Source organism: Melozone crissalis, unplaced genomic scaffold (genome assembly GCF_028551555.1).
Source record: "Melozone crissalis strain CALT ecotype California unplaced genomic scaffold, PUWL_Pcris_2 ptg000012l_1, whole genome shotgun sequence".
NCBI classification, from domain to species: domain Eukaryota; kingdom Metazoa; phylum Chordata; class Aves; order Passeriformes; family Passerellidae; genus Melozone; species Melozone crissalis.
In genome coordinates this window covers 1384593-1400571 of record NW_026535790.1, presented here as the reverse complement: position 1 = coordinate 1400571, position 15979 = coordinate 1384593, and the positions used below count along the sequence as shown (strand labels likewise).

The window sequence follows — 15979 nt, the reverse complement described above, 5'->3', positions numbered from 1 at the left end:
TTGTTTTCCTGCCTTCTGCTGCTTCAAGGTCCAGGATGTGCTTCCTGGGCTCTGGTGCATGACTCTAGAGCCTCCAGCAATGTCAGGCTTTGCTCCTTTCTTGGGTCTTCTTGTTGAGCTGGGAACAGTGTGAAACCAATAAGTTGTTGTCTTTACTCTCTAGCATAGACTTGAGTACTTTTAAAAAAGATATTTTGTGCAGTTCCCAAATTCTGTTGCTGTGTGGCTGGTCCACAGCTCTGTGTGGTGATCTGTGCTGTGTGGGTTTGTCTCCTCTGGTTTAGAGGGATTCTGCAAACAGAGCTGGGTCCTTCCTGCAGGATTATCCCTTCTGGACTGCTGGTTATCCCTCTGTTGCCTTGAGGAGCTGGGAAGGTGTCTCAGCTCACAGATGAACTCCTGGTTTGGCTGTGCACAGCCACAGCTGGAATTTAGGAGCTTCCAGTGTACACCTGGCCCTGGGCACTAAAAAAGGCAGTGTGTCTGCAGCCTTGTGTATGGCAGCTGAGGCTGCTCGTGGCTCCAGGTCTGTAGTTTGAGGAACTAAGTGATATCTTGACATGTGGAAAAAATAAATTTCCTGAAGAACCAGCCTTGGTGGTGGAGCGGATGTGGGGGCAAGAACAGGAACTGCCGGTCTTGGCGCAGATAACGCCGGTGTCCTGTGGGGACAGGAGTGGCTTTTGTGATAATTCCTGATTGCCCTGCTAAAGGGAGGGCAGAGCTCATCCCCACTCAGTGTGGCATGGTTCCTGCAGACAGGAAGAGCAGGGGCTGTGATTCACTGAGCAGTGAGTTGCGTGGGAAGAGCTCGCTGCAGGCGCTGCTGATGGAAGTGGGTTCAAAAGCCCTGCTGAGATCAGCCAGGCTGCCAGGCATCAAAGGGCCTCCCTCCCCGGGAGCCCCAGGGCCCAGCAGCAGTGGGGGATTGGTTTCCAGAGAGGAACAGATAAATATATTCCTTTAAAAAATTAAGTCAATAGAACAAGTCAGGGTAGGTATCCTGCCTGTGCCTGTCCTCGTCCCCGGAGTCCTGTCGTGTAGGAAGGAAGTGGAGTACTGGGGAGTCAATTTGAGGCTGGGCAGGAGCTCTGGGATAGACTTTGCTTTTCCTGCTGATTTTCTGTCCCTGCCTGCAGCCACCTTCAAAGCTGATAATGCTTTGGCTGCTGTGGAGCAGCACAGAGCCAAGCTGCTCTGAGCTGTCTCAGGGATGAACACAAACCTTCCTTGGCAGAAAAACAGGGACTCAAATAGTGAGTGAGTGACTTTGGTCTGTACTTGATGGGGGAGTCATCCCTTATGGTGGGATGGGAATAAGGGGAGAAATCAGTGCTGTTTGGCTTTCAAGATTTAGAACCTGGGAGGAGGCTTCAGTGTCTCCTGTTGCCTGGGTGAGGCTGATGGTGTGGAATTCCCTGTGTGCTGAAGAGAGGGAGACAAGAGGGAGTAGAAAAAGGGTCTTAGTGGTAGAAGCAGCAGACTTGTGACAACCAGATTGGTCTTTTCTGGACAGGGCTGCCCAGGCTCTTTCTGTGTGTCAGCATTTAAACGGGAGTCTGTCCCTTTCCCAGCATGCCAGGAGGACAAGTTATTGAAAGGCTGGAGGTACCAGGTATTAGGTGCATGTTGGAGGGATCTGATTGCAGAAATCTCTGCTTAGGGCAAAGATGGATTTAAATTCACCTCTGGTAGCTGTGTGGAGCCAGACAAATTCTGGCTGAGCTACAAATCCCCTTGGGCTCTGTCTTGCTCATGTGCTTGAAGGTGCTTGGCCTGTTGGGTGGGAGGGTTCAGCTGACCCCAGGGATCCATCCTGGCCAGGATCCCAACCCTTCCTGGAGCTGGGAGCAGGAAGGGGCAGTGCCACAGGCTTGGTGCTGGCAGCAGGACATGGCTCCAGTGCTGTGGCTGCCCCTGTGGGGTGGCTTGGGGGCTGTGGGATCACAGTGATTTCCAGGGTGGTGGCACCTCTCCAAGGAGCATCCTTCCTCATTGCAAGGGGTTAGGAGGGAATTTGGGCTCTGAACTGTTTCCTGATGAGGTTTGAGGGAATGTTCCTGTTCACCTCCTCCTCACTCCCAGGATTCATGAAGAGGGTCCTGTTGAGTACTGAGAACTTCTGGATTGTGCTCTTGGGAGAGGCTTTTGGGGAAAGGGTTGCAAGGTCTGTGCAGCTGACCTGGGTGTCTCTGCCCACTACTCACTTTGGCTGAAGCTCTCTGAACTCCCTCCTCTTCCAAAGATATTAATTTCCTGGGCTTTCCTGCAGTGTTCTGCAAAGGATTTTTATCTTCCTATAAAAGCCTTTGCAGAATGAAATACCTCTGGGTCTCAATGACTGTGGAGGGATGAACACACTCTTTTATTATTTTATTTTATTATTATGATATGCTAAAAATATGTAAATCTCGCTGCTTTAGAGGGAAGTGAGGGGACCTGCTTTGTTGTTGGCAGTGGTGGGAGAGCACTTGCTGTGCCACCCCCTGCTCCCCAGAAGCTCCTCTCACTTCTGGGGAGAATCTCTGGGCAAGTCTCAAGTGTCCTGTTTGTGAGCCCTTGGCTTAAATCCATGAACAGCAGCAAGTCAGAGCTGCTGGGCAGCATCACAGGGGCCTTTTCTGAGGGCTCTGAGTTGTTTTGAGGCTGGTGGAGATTTTCCTAGCTGAACTCTGGCATATGGAACTGTGGCAGGGAGCTGTGTGGAGCAATGTGGCTCTGTGCTGCTCCTTCCTCCTGTGGCACTTCATCTGTGAGTGCAGCACAAGCAGAAGTGTCTGGAGGACACCAGGACAGTGCTTAGTCTGGAGAAAAGAAGGCTCAGGGAGGATCCTGTGGCTCTGCGCAACTCCCTGACAGGAAGGTGTAGCTAGGGGAGAGTCAGGCTCTGCTCCTGGGGAACAGAGACAGAACAAGAGGAAACAGCCTGAAGTTGTGCCAGGTTGCATGCTGGGGGAAAAATTCTGCACAGAAAAGGTGGTCAGGCATTGGAATGGGCTGCCCAGGGCAGTGGTGGAGTCACTATCACTGGAAGTGTTCAGAAAACATGTGGATGTGGTACTTGGGTTACTGGTGGTCTTGGCAGTGCTGGGGCAGTGGTTGGGCTTGATGTACTTAGAGGGCCTTTCCCAACTAAATGTTTCTGTGTGTTTCTTGTTGGGGAAAGCAGAGCCCAGAGAAATGAGATTCTTGGAAAAAAAGCTCCTGGTAAGGCATCAGGTGACTGCAGGGAATCAATCAGCTGGTGATCACCTGCTTCTGTTTCTGCCATCAGATCTCAGGCTGGGCATTGGCCCTGGGAGCTCTGGCAGCCTCAGCAGGACATGAACCCCAACAGAGCTGGGCTGGGGCAGGCACAGATCCTGGGCTTGGTCAGCAACCTGCCTGGATTTAGGTGTGCTCAGAGAGTTTATTGGGCACCTTTCAAGAATCACTGACCTCAACCACATCAACCTCACCCACTGGTTGAGGCTGGAAGGGATCTCTGGGTCCAGCTGGTCCATGTCCCTTCCTAAGCCCCCATGCAAAGAGCAGATGTGGCTGTGGAGCAGATGGGGATCACCAGCACATGCTCTGAGTGTGTGTCCACAGAAAAAGGAGCCACTGCTCCAAACCAGAGGGCACTGCCAGCAGCTCTCATACTCAGGACAAGCCTGCTCAGCACAGAAGTGAAGCCTGTGCTCCCCAGGGGCTGCAGGGAGGTGGATCCATCCCTGTGTGGGCTGTGCTCCCTCTGGAAGTTGCTGTGGAGTTCAGCTGGGATTTGGTGGAGTAAAGATGCTGCAGCTTGTTGTGGATGCCTGTTTGATGGCAATGTTTGGCTTGTAACTGTTTGCTCACCAGCTCTCACCAGAGCCTGTGGGATCTGGAGCAGTGTCTTGCTCAAGGAGGAGTTGCAGTGCCAAGGAGTTGGCAGCATGGAGCCTGTTTCATCTGCCTGAGGCTCCCAGCCCTGCCCATGCACTGCCTGCTCCCGGGTCACAAATCCTATTAGTTGTTTAAATTAGGGCTATTTATAGCTCTGGAGCCATGAATATCCCAGAGGGTGGTGCAGAGCAGTGGAGAGCAGAGTTCTCAATAGATCCCCAAACAAACCCTCACTTTGCTCCCTGTGTGCCCTCCAACCTTGCTCATTTCCATGTCCCACAAGGGCCATCCTGCCTCAAAGGGAGGTCAGATCCAGGGCAGAGGCAGCTGGAACATGTCCTCATCTCACATGGCAGGCTTGGCCAAAGCTGAGCAAAATGCCTGGATGTTGCTGTCACAGCAGAGAGCACAGCAGAGCTGTCCCTTTGACAGAGCCAGCCTGGAGAAGGGAAAACCCAGCACCTGAGAAAAAACAACACCTTTACCTGTTTTGGGGATGCTCCTGTCTGCAGGAGCTGAGCACTTTTGCTCCAGGACCAGGGGTTCAGGTCCTTCTCCAAGTGCAGATGTTGGGGAGTTTTGCTTTGGATGTTGAGGGTGGGGAGGAGAGGAATTGGCAGCTTGTGATTTTTTTTTTTTTTTATTTTTAAAAATTTTTTAAGAGTAAGAGGAGCCAGAGCAAGGATTTTATTTTTTCCCCAGAGTAACCCTTCTGCATTGCTTCTTTGGCTGCATAGAGAGCAATGTGGTCTCGTGTCTCATGGCACATCCCTTGTCCCCCTGAGAGGTGTCACACACGTGGCCTGGAGTTGTGGAATGGCCTCAGTCCTCTGGCAGGAGCTGGTGCATGGATTTGGTGATAGTGGGAAGCTCAGGAGCCTGGCTGAGCTGCTGCAGGAAGGAGGAACTGTAGGAAGGTGTGTGTTTGGAGGGTTATTTCTTCCCTCAGGATCAGGATGGAAACTCCAAACACCTCCTGCTAGCAGTGTGCAGCATCTGTCCTGCAGGGACAGGGGCCTGCAGTGACCTTGTGCTGTGGGCTTGTGAGAGGAGGGGTGAGGGCAGGAATATCCTGCTGGGAGCTCCCTCCCCTCTCTGCCCCCAGCACTCCCTGGGGTCACTCCAGGCCCATTGCTCCCCTCTCAGATTCCCAGGTGCTGCTTGCTGTGAAAGGCACGTGCTGGATTTCTCCAGCCAGTAACTTAATCCAGTTTGACACTGGTGGCTCTGGGCTGGAGTCTGACTAACATGAGTCACAAACAGCTGGGGGGTGCTCAGAGCTGTACCCACCTCCCTGCAGCCTCTTCCCCTGTGATCCCCAGCCCTGAAAGGCCCCTTGATGCCAGTGCAGCCAGAGCCTGGTGCTGAGCGTGGAGGGGAGGCTGTGCTGAGGGAGCCTCTGCAGGCCTTTGTTCTCTGGCATGGAGCAACCCTCAGCACGTGGCTGCTGCCAGCAGAAGGACACTCAGAGGGAAGAGAGCCCTGCTTGGGTGCTGTTTGCACTTGGCAGGCTGTGCTGCATGTCTCTGTTCCTGCATGGGGACCCACAACCCACCCACAGGTGCCTGTGCCTTTTCAGCCACTCTCTTCAAACAAACTGCCCTGGGCTTTTCCCTGACTTGGGCACCTTCCCATGCTTCTCACCCTGCCAGCATTGCCACTGTGCCTGGCAGGGCACCAGGATGGCAGCAGAGCCCTTGCCAGCTCACAGCACCCCGGGCATTGCTGCCCTGTGAGGGGCAGGTGCTCCAGGTCACCCTCAGGAGCTGTGGGGAGCTGATCCCAGGAGAAGAGAGCTGCTCCTGCCTTACAGATGGCATTTCTGAGGCTGCAGCAGGACATCCACACCAGAAGGAAGCTGAAGTGGAGTGTGAAGGCAGCCTGGAGCCCTTCTGGATGGCAGCAGGAGAGCTGGGGCTGCCGTGTGGGGGTGAGCAGAGTTTGGGCTGCAGGTGCTCGCAGGCTGCCAAGGCAGCAGCTTGCAGGGGGCTGGGGGGGGCCCTGCCTGCCCTTGCCCAGAGCTGTGCAGAGCTCAGCTGGGGCTGCAGACGCTCAGGTTCCAGCCCTGCTGCTCCCTGTGCTCCCTGGGCATCACACACTGGGCTTGTGCTTACACAGAGCTGGGCTCTGGCACTTGGAGTGTGGCAGGTTGGCTACAGCAAAAGGGGATTTTGGGGGGCTGGATCTTGCCAGCTTTTGGTGGAGGAGGACAGTGTCTGCACTCCTTGGTCTTCAGCAGCATTTCACAACAGACACAAGTAGCATCTTTTGTCTTCCTCAAAATCTGATTTTCATCTCTCTGCCTTGGAAAAGTGAAGCTATAGGTAGGTAGATGGATAGATGTGTGTGTGTGTATAGCTGTATTTTTTCCCCTGCTTCCTTGGGACACCAAGGAGAGGCCACCTTTCATTCAGAGCCCTGGTGTTGGCTGGCACATGCCCCATGCAGCTCTGGGACATTCCATCAGAGCCATGCCACCAGCTGCACCTTCCCTGCCCAGGAGCTGAGGCTTCTGCTGCTGCCTCACCCACAGCTGCTGTGTCTGTCTGTGGGGAGGGACAAACAGGGAAACATTGACTGCATCTGGAATATGGAAAGCCTGTTGTTCTGCAGGAACTTCAGGCTGCAGCCCATGGCAAGAATGGAGTGACCAGTGGCATTGCTGCTGCCCCTGTGGCACGTGCAGGGACTGGCATTGAGCACTTCACACACAGCCCAGTGAATCTCCAGCAAGGCTTCCCCCCAGGACCTGTTGTGCCTGGGTTGTGTTCTCCTGCAGGACCTGTTGTCCCTGGGTTGTGTTCTGCAGTAAATGTGTCTTTGGGCACTGCAGTGCCTGCTCAGGGGCTGCTGCTGGTGGCAGTGCTGGGGAGGGCACAGCAGCAGACAGTGTCTGTGTCTGGTGCAGCATTTCAGTCTCCAAGGCACGTGTGCTCCTTGCTCCTGTGTCCCATGCAGGTCAGCAGTGATGTCCTTGAGGGTGTCCTTGAGGAGTCTGTGCTGAGCTTACCTGGGGCTGCCTATGAGTGTGTCTGTGACTTGATGAGGTTCAGGAGCTTTAAACAACAGCAGGAGCTGCTCTCCTTGGTAGAAAACTGAGTGTTGTGCTGCAGGGGAGGGACACTGAGCTGTTGGAGCAGCCCCAGCCTGGCCTCCCTGGGGTTGCTGTGATGCAGGATGCCTCCCTCTGGCACATGGACTCAGAAGGGTTAATGGCACGTGCTGCAGCCAGGAGCATCCTCCTGATTCCAGCTGTCACAGCACTGAGTTAAGTGTGTGTCATCTTTACAAGGCAGTAAACAGTGCTGCAGCCTGAATTACCCAGCCTGGAGGCCTCCAGGGTACAGTATAACTTGGGGGGGTTTCCCTGGTAGTTCCAGCCTGTGCCTGCTCCTGGAGCCAGCCAGGCTCAGCTGCTGCCTCAGTTAAGGTGGCAACAGCTCTGGAGCTTGGGCTGTGAGCAGAAGGAGCAGCTTGGGGTGCTGGGTGGTCCTGTGGGTCTGTCTGCCCCAGCACAGCACTGTTCTGCTGCATTCCTGGCCCTTCCATAAAACCCACCAAATCCCCTTCTCTGTGTCCAAGAGGCTGGAGAAACCAAACAGCCCCAATTTGAAAGGGCACAGTGATGCCAAACTGAATCTGAGGCCAAGTGTGGATTCCTGTGATGAACCTGTGTTTGATTGGGACTGTGGTGGGATTCTGGTGTGCCCTGTGTGCTCCTGGAGCCTGGAGGTGTTTGCTGCTGGATCCTGGAGGGTGATCTGTGACTGCCTGGGATGGCCTCAAGGCACTGCTGATGGGCAGGAGGTGCATGGAAGGGTTTTGTGCTGAGGGAGCCCCTGCCACTGCCCACACAGGATGCTGTGCCAGAGGATACAGGCCAGGCTCCCCTCTGCACACCCTGAGCTATTTCACTGCACACCGGTGCTCAATGTTGCCCAGGACTGTCCTAGAAGCTGCCAGTGCCAGGAAATGAAAATGCCAAGTGGGCTGTGCATGATGAAGCATTCCCAACCAAACCACAGGAAGGGCAGTGCTTTATCCCATTGAGCTCTGGGGAACTGTGGCTAGCTGTCCCCTCTAAAGCTGAGCACATGAGAAAGAGGAGTGGCCTGTACAGGTGAGGAACACACACACAAACAGATCCATTGCTGTGGGTGGGACCCAGCCTGTGCACAGCATCCCATCCTCTCCCAGCTCCTTGCTGCACTCAGTGGCTTGGGCACCTCAAGGAGGTGTTTCAGGCAGGGCTTGAGAGCTCCCCAGTGCCCTGGGGTCAGTTTGGATCCATTTTGACCTCTCAGTAAACTGAAAGCCCCAGCCCTAGGGTGGTTTTGGAATGAGCAATGAGCCTGGCCTGGCTCTTTCTGCAGGGATGCCCAGGGCTGAATGGCCAAAGTGTCCTTGGCTGTAATTCTGAAATTCCTCCATGGTTTTGGCAGTACAGGACAGAGGGCTGGCTCAGGGCACGGGGATGAAGAGGTGATGTCAAAGGAAAGCTGTTCTGTTGAAGTTCACTAGAGAGGCTTTGCTTTTGATTTCTGAAGACTGTGTGTCACCCAGTTGTGCAGAGCAGAGTCAGGATTCCCTGGGAGCTGCAGGGCACTCTGGCCTTTCCTTGGCTTCTCAGGGGAGGGGGCAGTGGGGGCCTGGTGGGGGAAGCCCATGGCTCTTTGCACATGCAGGGATATCAATCCATGCCCTGACAGCCTTTTCCTCCAGATCTAGTGGGCAGAGCTGGCAAATTCCTGGAGGTGCAGGGGATAATTTATCTCACCTCTGACCTCAGCAGGTAGGAATGGTGTTTAACCAGTGCCAGAATGAGGAGGCAGTGGGTGACATTTGGGATGGGGGTGTCCCTTCTCCTGTCCTTGGTGGCTGCAGTGTGGAAGTCATGTGAGCAGCCTGCAGATGCCCTGTCCCTTTTGTGCCATTCTCTGCCAGGTGTATTTATTGAGCCTGACAGTTCAGGTGCTGTGGAGATGGATGGATTTCTATTAACTGAACCTGTGTGTGCCCAGCTGCAAAGCCAGCCCAGGCATTGGCATTGCAGGGTCTGAGGGCTGGGGCACAGCAGCTGGAAATGCAGAGTGGTTGCTTCAGTGGAGATGGGAGAGATGGAGCAAACAGCTTTGGAGCCCTGGTGCTGCTCCTGACCAATTTCTCCTCCCCTCTCTTTCATTCCCTCTTTCTCTTCCCCCACCACTCTTCCAATTCTATTTTAACAGCACTACAAACTGCAGCATAAATCTTTAGCTGAGCAGCAATTTGGCTTGGCAGCCACCAGTAAATCTCCTCTTGCAGCCTCCCCATGTGAGGGGAGTTGCAGTGGGATAAGGGGATGTAGGTGAGTCCTGACTTTACAGTCCCATCAGGTTTTCCTGCCTCTTTCCAGCTATGGGCCCAGAGCCTTAGTCCCACATCTCTCTAGTCCTGGGAAACAGGAAAATTCTTCTCCCACCCTAGCCTTCAGTTCAAAGATCAGGTTTTAATTGGGGAGTGGTGGGAAATAGCCTCAAACATGAAATAGGAGGGGTACCAGCATAAGTTCCAAATGCTCTTGTTCAGGTGTGTGATCCTAAAGTTGTTCCCTGTTCTTGAAGACAGTACAAGGTGGTGTGTGTGTGTGTGTGTGATGCTTTTCATCTAAGCAAACACACCTGTCCCTCCAAACTACCCTGCACACACAGGTGCTTTTGTTATCTGATGCAGGATGTGTGTATCCTCCATAGGCTGTGGTAGGAGGAGTAATGGAAAATAGCTCTGAGTGGTGTGTGAAAGGCAAAACTTTGGCCATTTAGTCCATGCAAGGGATCTGTCTGACACCAGGAGCTGTTTGTCCCAGCAAACATTTTCCAGATTGGTTCTGTCCCTGGAAATGTTCTGATGTTAGGAAGGAATTGTTCCCTGTGAGGGTGGGCAGGCCCTGGCACAGGGTGCCCAGAGCAGCTGTGGCTGCCCCTGGATCCCTGGCAGTGCCCATGGCCAGGCTGGGCAGGGCTGGGAGCAGCCTGGGACAGTGGGAGGTGTCCCATGGAATGAGATGAACTTTGAGGTCCTTTCCAACCCATTCTGTGGTTCTGTGAATATGAAACCAGCATAAACTGCAGACCATGCCTTTATCTTGGCCCTTCTTGGCTGGGTGTGAAGCTTTAAAGGCATTTTCCGTGCTGGATACTTCAAACACTGGGCAGGTGTTGAAAGGCACAAGGAGAATCTGCCTGAAGTCACCACCACTTGCTTTTTGTGTGATGTTCCAGTGAGAAAACCAAGGTGCAAAGGGGAGAGGCACCTGCTGCAGAAGCGTGTTAGAAAACAGAGAGGTTCTGGGGCTTTGGAGCAGAGTTTCTTTTTTTGTAGAGAAGCACAAGTCCCTGCAGTGCTGGCTCCAGATGGGCACCTCACCCTGCTCTGCTCTCTGGGGAGTGCAGGCTCTTTGAGGCAGACCACAAACCCTCACTTAAAAAGAAATTCCTTAATTGGCTTAAAGACAGAGAAATGAAAACAACAAGTAGAGATTCCTCTTCATCCAGCCTGCTTTCCTCAGGGGTTGCTTTTGAAGTGGCTGTTCAAACATAGCTCAGGTGTGGGGAGCTAAGTGGATGGAAACAAGTGTCCTTTGGTCCCACGAGTCCACCCTCCTTGCTGAGGCTGTCCCAGCTCCTCAGATGAGAGAGAAGCTTAATGAGTTCAGCTTCTTGCTCCTTTCCTTGCCTCCTCCCCTCCCTGCTGAGAGCAGGTAAGGCTGTATTGTGAAACAACCATGGCTGTCAGCCCCAGCAGTACCTCCCTTCCTTCCCACTTTTCATATGAAAATTCCTGTCTGCCTGCATTCTGCATCCTACACCCCTGTGCTTCCTTCAGAGAGCAGCCTGTGCTGCCCTTGAGCCCATTTCAGATGGAACCTGGAGAGAGTGGATCCACACTTATTCCAAGGATCTCCATGCCCAGATCTGTGAGCTCCTCCTGTGTTCCCCTGGCTGAGGGGTGAGGGACACATCCGCAGGTTTCCCTTGGGCTCCTTTTCTCTCCCAAGAGAAGCTGGGCTCCTGTGTTGTGGGATCTTTATCTAGCTGTGCTCACCCAGCTCAAGCACAGAGCTTTTGTTGGTGGTACTGGGGTGATGGAAGCTCCTGGTTAGATCCTGGCACTGGTCTTGTCCTGAAGATTTGGCCCTCATCTTGTTCAGGGGGTGGCAGCTGTCCCAGAAAGGGCACAGCAGTCCTGGTGTCTCCTGGGCTGTATAAACCTCCTCACTAGCACTGAAGGACTTGGTGTGATGTAGGCGAGCTGGCAACTCATTCTCTGGGGTGATGTTTGCAGGCAGAGCTGGCTCTACTGCTCTGGGGCCAGGCACTGGTGCCTGTGTGCTCAGAGGTCCTGGGATCCCTCTGGATCTCAGGATCAGATTCCCCTCACACATACACACACCCTTTACTAACTGTAATAAACCATATGCCCTGTTATTTAAATAGAATTAATTTAAAAAAGGAAAAGCCTCCAAGAGCATTTGGGAGTTCAGCACCTGTGGAAAATCAGCAGCTGAAGGAGCTGTATGGGAGTTAGAGTGGGGACAGGAGCCTATAAAGGGCTCAGTGGAAAAAGAGGAGTGTCTGGAAGTCTTTCATCTTCCCATTGCAGTGTTCAGATGCAACTCCAGCTGCTTTCTATTCTGGGATGCAGGGAAGTGTGTGCTCCTACTCGTGGCTACTGCAGCTCAGGAAGCAGCTCAGGATTGACCCAAAGGTTGGGAAATCATTCTGCTGTACAGGGAGAGGAACTCAGAGCATGGTGAAGGTGCTTTGCCAGGGCTTGAGAGATTCACATTTCATTTCTGAACTGCTCTTAGACTCAGTGGTCTGTCAGTGCTTTGGCTGCTGTCTAGTCTCCGTGGAAGAAGAATCCAAGGCTCTCCAAACACCAATGTTTGCTGCAGGCACAGAGAAGTCTGTACAGGTGTGAAACCATATTCCTTTTGGGTGCTGATGGTGTTTCTTAGGTTGCAGTGGGAAAATCAGTCCCAGTTCTGTCTGGAACCCCACCAGATACTTTGTGGAAAAAGGGAATGTGGCAGGCAGGCAGGTGTTGCAAGCTGAGGAGGTCACAGCCATCTCTGTATTCACTGGAGACCAAATGGACACTGGAATTCCTTTGCTTCAGGAGGAATATTCTCTCCTGGCTAATTCACACAACTGGCATCCCAGATTCTCCTTGTTTCAGGTTCGTTAAAAGTTAAGAATTTTATTTCCTGTCCTTCTGTACAGTGAACTCTCCACACTCAACAAGAATTCACTTATGAGCTTGTGACAGTGTTCACAGGGGTTCTTGGATGAGGGAAGAGATGAGGATCTGACTCCATGTTTCAGAAGGCTTGATTTATTATTTTATGATATATATTACATTAAAACTATACTAAAAGAATAGAAGAAAAGATTTCACCAGAAGGCTGGCTAAGCTAAGAATAGAAAAAAATGATAACAAAAGCTTCTGTCTCAGACAGAGAGCCCAAGCCAGCTGGGCTGTGATTGGCCATTAATTACAAGCAACTCCATGAGACCAATCACAGATGCACCTGTTGCATTCCACAGCAGCAGATAATCATTGTTTACATTTTGTTCCTGAGGTTCTCAGCTTCTCAGGAGAAAAAAATCCTAAGGGAAAGGATTTTCCATAAAAGTCGTCTGCGACATGAGCTCGAGTTGCAGATACAAACATCCCACTTGTGCTGCATTGCCCTAACCCAGTGTCCCACTCCAGATACTTCTGCCCAAACCTTTAGCCCCTTTTGGAGGCTGAAGGGCCAAGGCACGACCCCTCTGGAGCAGGGGACACTGAGGGGTGGCAGTTAGCAGCCCCGAGAGGGGGGTGAGCAGTGCCGGCTCACACAGTGCTCACCAGCATCCCAGGTGGGCAGGCAGGATCTCCTGCAGCCTGCTTCTCCTGAGCTGCTGATGGTTTTCCCCCCAGGAGTGATGCATATCCCACTTGACTGCCAGGCCCTCCCCTCTCCTGGTGTGGTTCACCAGCTCTGACAGGAAGGGCCAACCCTGCTGCAGGCTCTCAGCATTTGTCACAATAAATTCCTTCTCCTCTTGCTGCGTGGGGGAGATGCTGGTCCCTGTGCCCTGAGTCTGAGCAGCACCTGAGGCTGCTTCCCCCCCTCCTTGCTCTTCCTCTTCCTCCCCCCAAGCCTGCCAGGAGAGCAGAGCCTGCTGTGGCTGGCAACAGGCTCCCCAAAGCTTGCCTGATGCAGCAATGAGTTTTGTGTGCTCTTGCATTCAGCTGCTTGACCTGACATGACATGGGAAGGGGAGCAGAGCTGGAGAAGGTGCCAGTGCTCCAGGAGCAGGAAAGGCAGGAGCAGGAGCCATCTGTGAGGCTGGGGGGGTGGCTGCTGTCTGGGGTGGCCCCTCTCCAGCACAGGTCAGTACAGTGGGAGGGCCTGGCTCCAGCACAGCAGCTGCACCAAGCCTTGGTGTGGCTTTTCCAGCAGCTGGCACGGAGTGGGAGTGCACTGGGAGTTGTGTGTGGAGCCAGGAGCTCAGTGGAGAGTGTGTATGTGTGTGTGAGTGTGTACAAACTGCAGTGCCCTGTGTGTGTATGTACAAACTGCAGTGCCCAGTGTGTGTGTACAAACTGCAGTGCCCAGTGTGTGTGTGTGTATGTACAAACTGCAGTACCCAGTGTGTGTGTGTACAAACTGCAGTGCCCAATGTGTGTGTGTGTGTGTGTGTGTGTGTGTACAAACTGCAGTGCCCAATGTGTGTGTGTGTGTACAAACTGCAGTGCCCAGTGTGTGTGTGTGTGTGTGTACAAACTGCAGTGCCCAGTGTGTGTGTGTGCAAACTGCAGTGCCCAATGTGTGTGTGTGTGTGAGTGTGTGTGTGTGTGTGTACAAACTGCAGTGCCCAATGTGTGTGTGTGTGTGTGTGAGTGTGTGTGTGTGTGTGTACAAACTGCAGTGCCCAGTGTGTGTGTGTGTGTGTGTACAAACTGCAGTGCCCAGTGTGTGTGTGTGCAAACTGCAGTGCCCAATGTGTGTGTGTGTGTGAGTGTGTGTGTGTGTGTGTACAAACTGCAGTGCCCAGTTCAGCTGGGACTCTGCATCTTTGGACAGGGTTTCTGATGTAGGAGAGGGGGCATTCAGGTTTGCCCTCTGCCTTGTGACCTTCTGTCACCACAGGAGCTGGTGCCATGGCCAGGCAGGTCGAGCAGGGTGTGCTGGTGGTGGCAGTGCCTGTGGGGACCCTCCATCCTCCCTGTCCCTCACTGCTGGGTGCTGCAGTGGCCTCATGGCTGTGCCCTGATCAGCCACACTGAACTCCAGGGGTGCTGGGAGCTGCCAGAGTTCCTCTCTCCTCCCCTGGCAGTCTGTCTTTCTCCCTGCTGACCAGTGCAAAGCTTGTTGGCTGGGATGTTAATTGTGAGCTGCTTTGCCGAGGTCCAGGACTGGCTTAGCTCTTCATTACGGGCTGTTAATCATGCTGAGGACCTGACAGCTGCTGGCCATGGAGCTCAGTGCCCTGCTGCCTCCCAGCTCTCTGGGCTGGTGCTGCCCAGGGTGCCCCAGGGGCACTGGCAGCCCTGGGGAGGGCACTGCCCGCTCTGGCATGGGACACTGCAACTGCAGAGCTTGGCTTGAGAACTTTCCTCGTTTGCAGGAAGAGTTCCCAGCGCAGCTCTGCCAGGAGCTGGGATGTGGCCAAGCTAAAGCCCTAGGAGGGGAGGAAGAGGAGGCTGGGGGCTCTGTTCCACCTGCCAGGCTGCAGCCCCGCTCTCCTTAGCCTCACACCTCATGGCTACATGAGTCTTTCTCTCTCCCTCCATCCCAAATGGTACCAAGCTCTTATTACTGTTGGTTTTTGTCTTAATTGCACCCCGGAGCTATGCTTTGATTTATTTTATCAGGGAGAACTTAGGGGAAAAGATTGTTGTTTGTGAAGCAAATAGCAGCCTGCCCCATGTAGGGCTGGGACCTGGGGGGACAAAAGGAGAGGGGCCTTGGCAGTGCCCTCCCAGCCCCTCTGTGGCTGTGCCATGGTGGCTGCAGCACCCCAGAACCCCCAGGGGCTGGGAGGGGGACAGGAGCCCCCTCCACACTCGTGGGGCATCCCCGGCAGCAGCACAGGCCTCAAAGGCAGCAAAGGGGTTTGAATTTCCTTCTCCTGCTGGGAAGGAGGGATTTAATTTACTCTCTGAAGGTACAGGGAGGTGTTTTGGAGCTGAGCTGGTGGTGCTGGCTGTGAGAGGGGTGGGGGAGTGGAGCTGCTCACAGAGCATCACCTGCAGGTCCTCAAACTGTGCCGTGCCTCACTCTCCAGATGAGACACACAAGGAGATGTCCTCCACTCCTTTCCCTCACACCTTCCATCTGAAACCCTTCCATGCTGAGCTCTTCTGGCCATCCCTCCTGCTTCTCCTACTCAAGATTCTGTTGGGTTTTTTAATTAAAACCTGCCATGATTTGAAATGAATTAGTGTAGCAGCAGTATTAAAGAACATCATCTTCCCAGCTGTTCCTCCCCAGCATCTTGCTAGTCCTAGAGCAGATGTCCTGCTCATAAATCCTCTCCCTGCTGTTCTTGATACTCCCTGATTTCTGTACATCTCACACTGTGGTAACAGCAGAGGAGGCTTGGAGATCTGTTCTCATCCCTGTGTGATGTGACCTGCTCACATGTTGAGTGCTTGCTCTGTTTTAGGGGGTCACAACTTGTTTGCTGGACAAGTTTATTTTACATGGGAAACTTTCTGCTCAGACCACAGATGGAGTGTAGTTATAAAAACCATACAGGGTAGCTGATCCAATTTTTACCAGGCTTTCTAAAATAAAAAAATACATTTCTCAAAGTGTTTTCTTGCTCCAAGTTGAAGCTCCAAGTATCCAACAGAACTTGTGGCCATCAGTCTTCAAGGATCAGGCCTTTTATTGACAAAATAAGATAAAATTTTTGAATTCTTGTGTTGCATTTGCTGGAGGACTGTGGTCTTTTTTCCCCTGAAAAAGCAGCTTTTTTGGGAGGTGAGGCATGCTGAAGCACTCACTGATGTTTTGGCAGAACCAGATGTCTTTTGTGCTTTCTACACCCAAGTTACACCAATTTCATGCCAC

General features: G+C 53.1%; 1 protein-coding gene across 4 annotated transcripts in view; it reads left to right on the top strand.

Annotated features, from left to right (window-relative positions):
- CAPN15 (calpain 15) overlaps positions 1-15979 on the top strand; it is a 58798-nt gene that overhangs the window by 17021 nt on the left and 25798 nt on the right. The gene's annotated exons all lie outside the window — the stretch shown is intronic.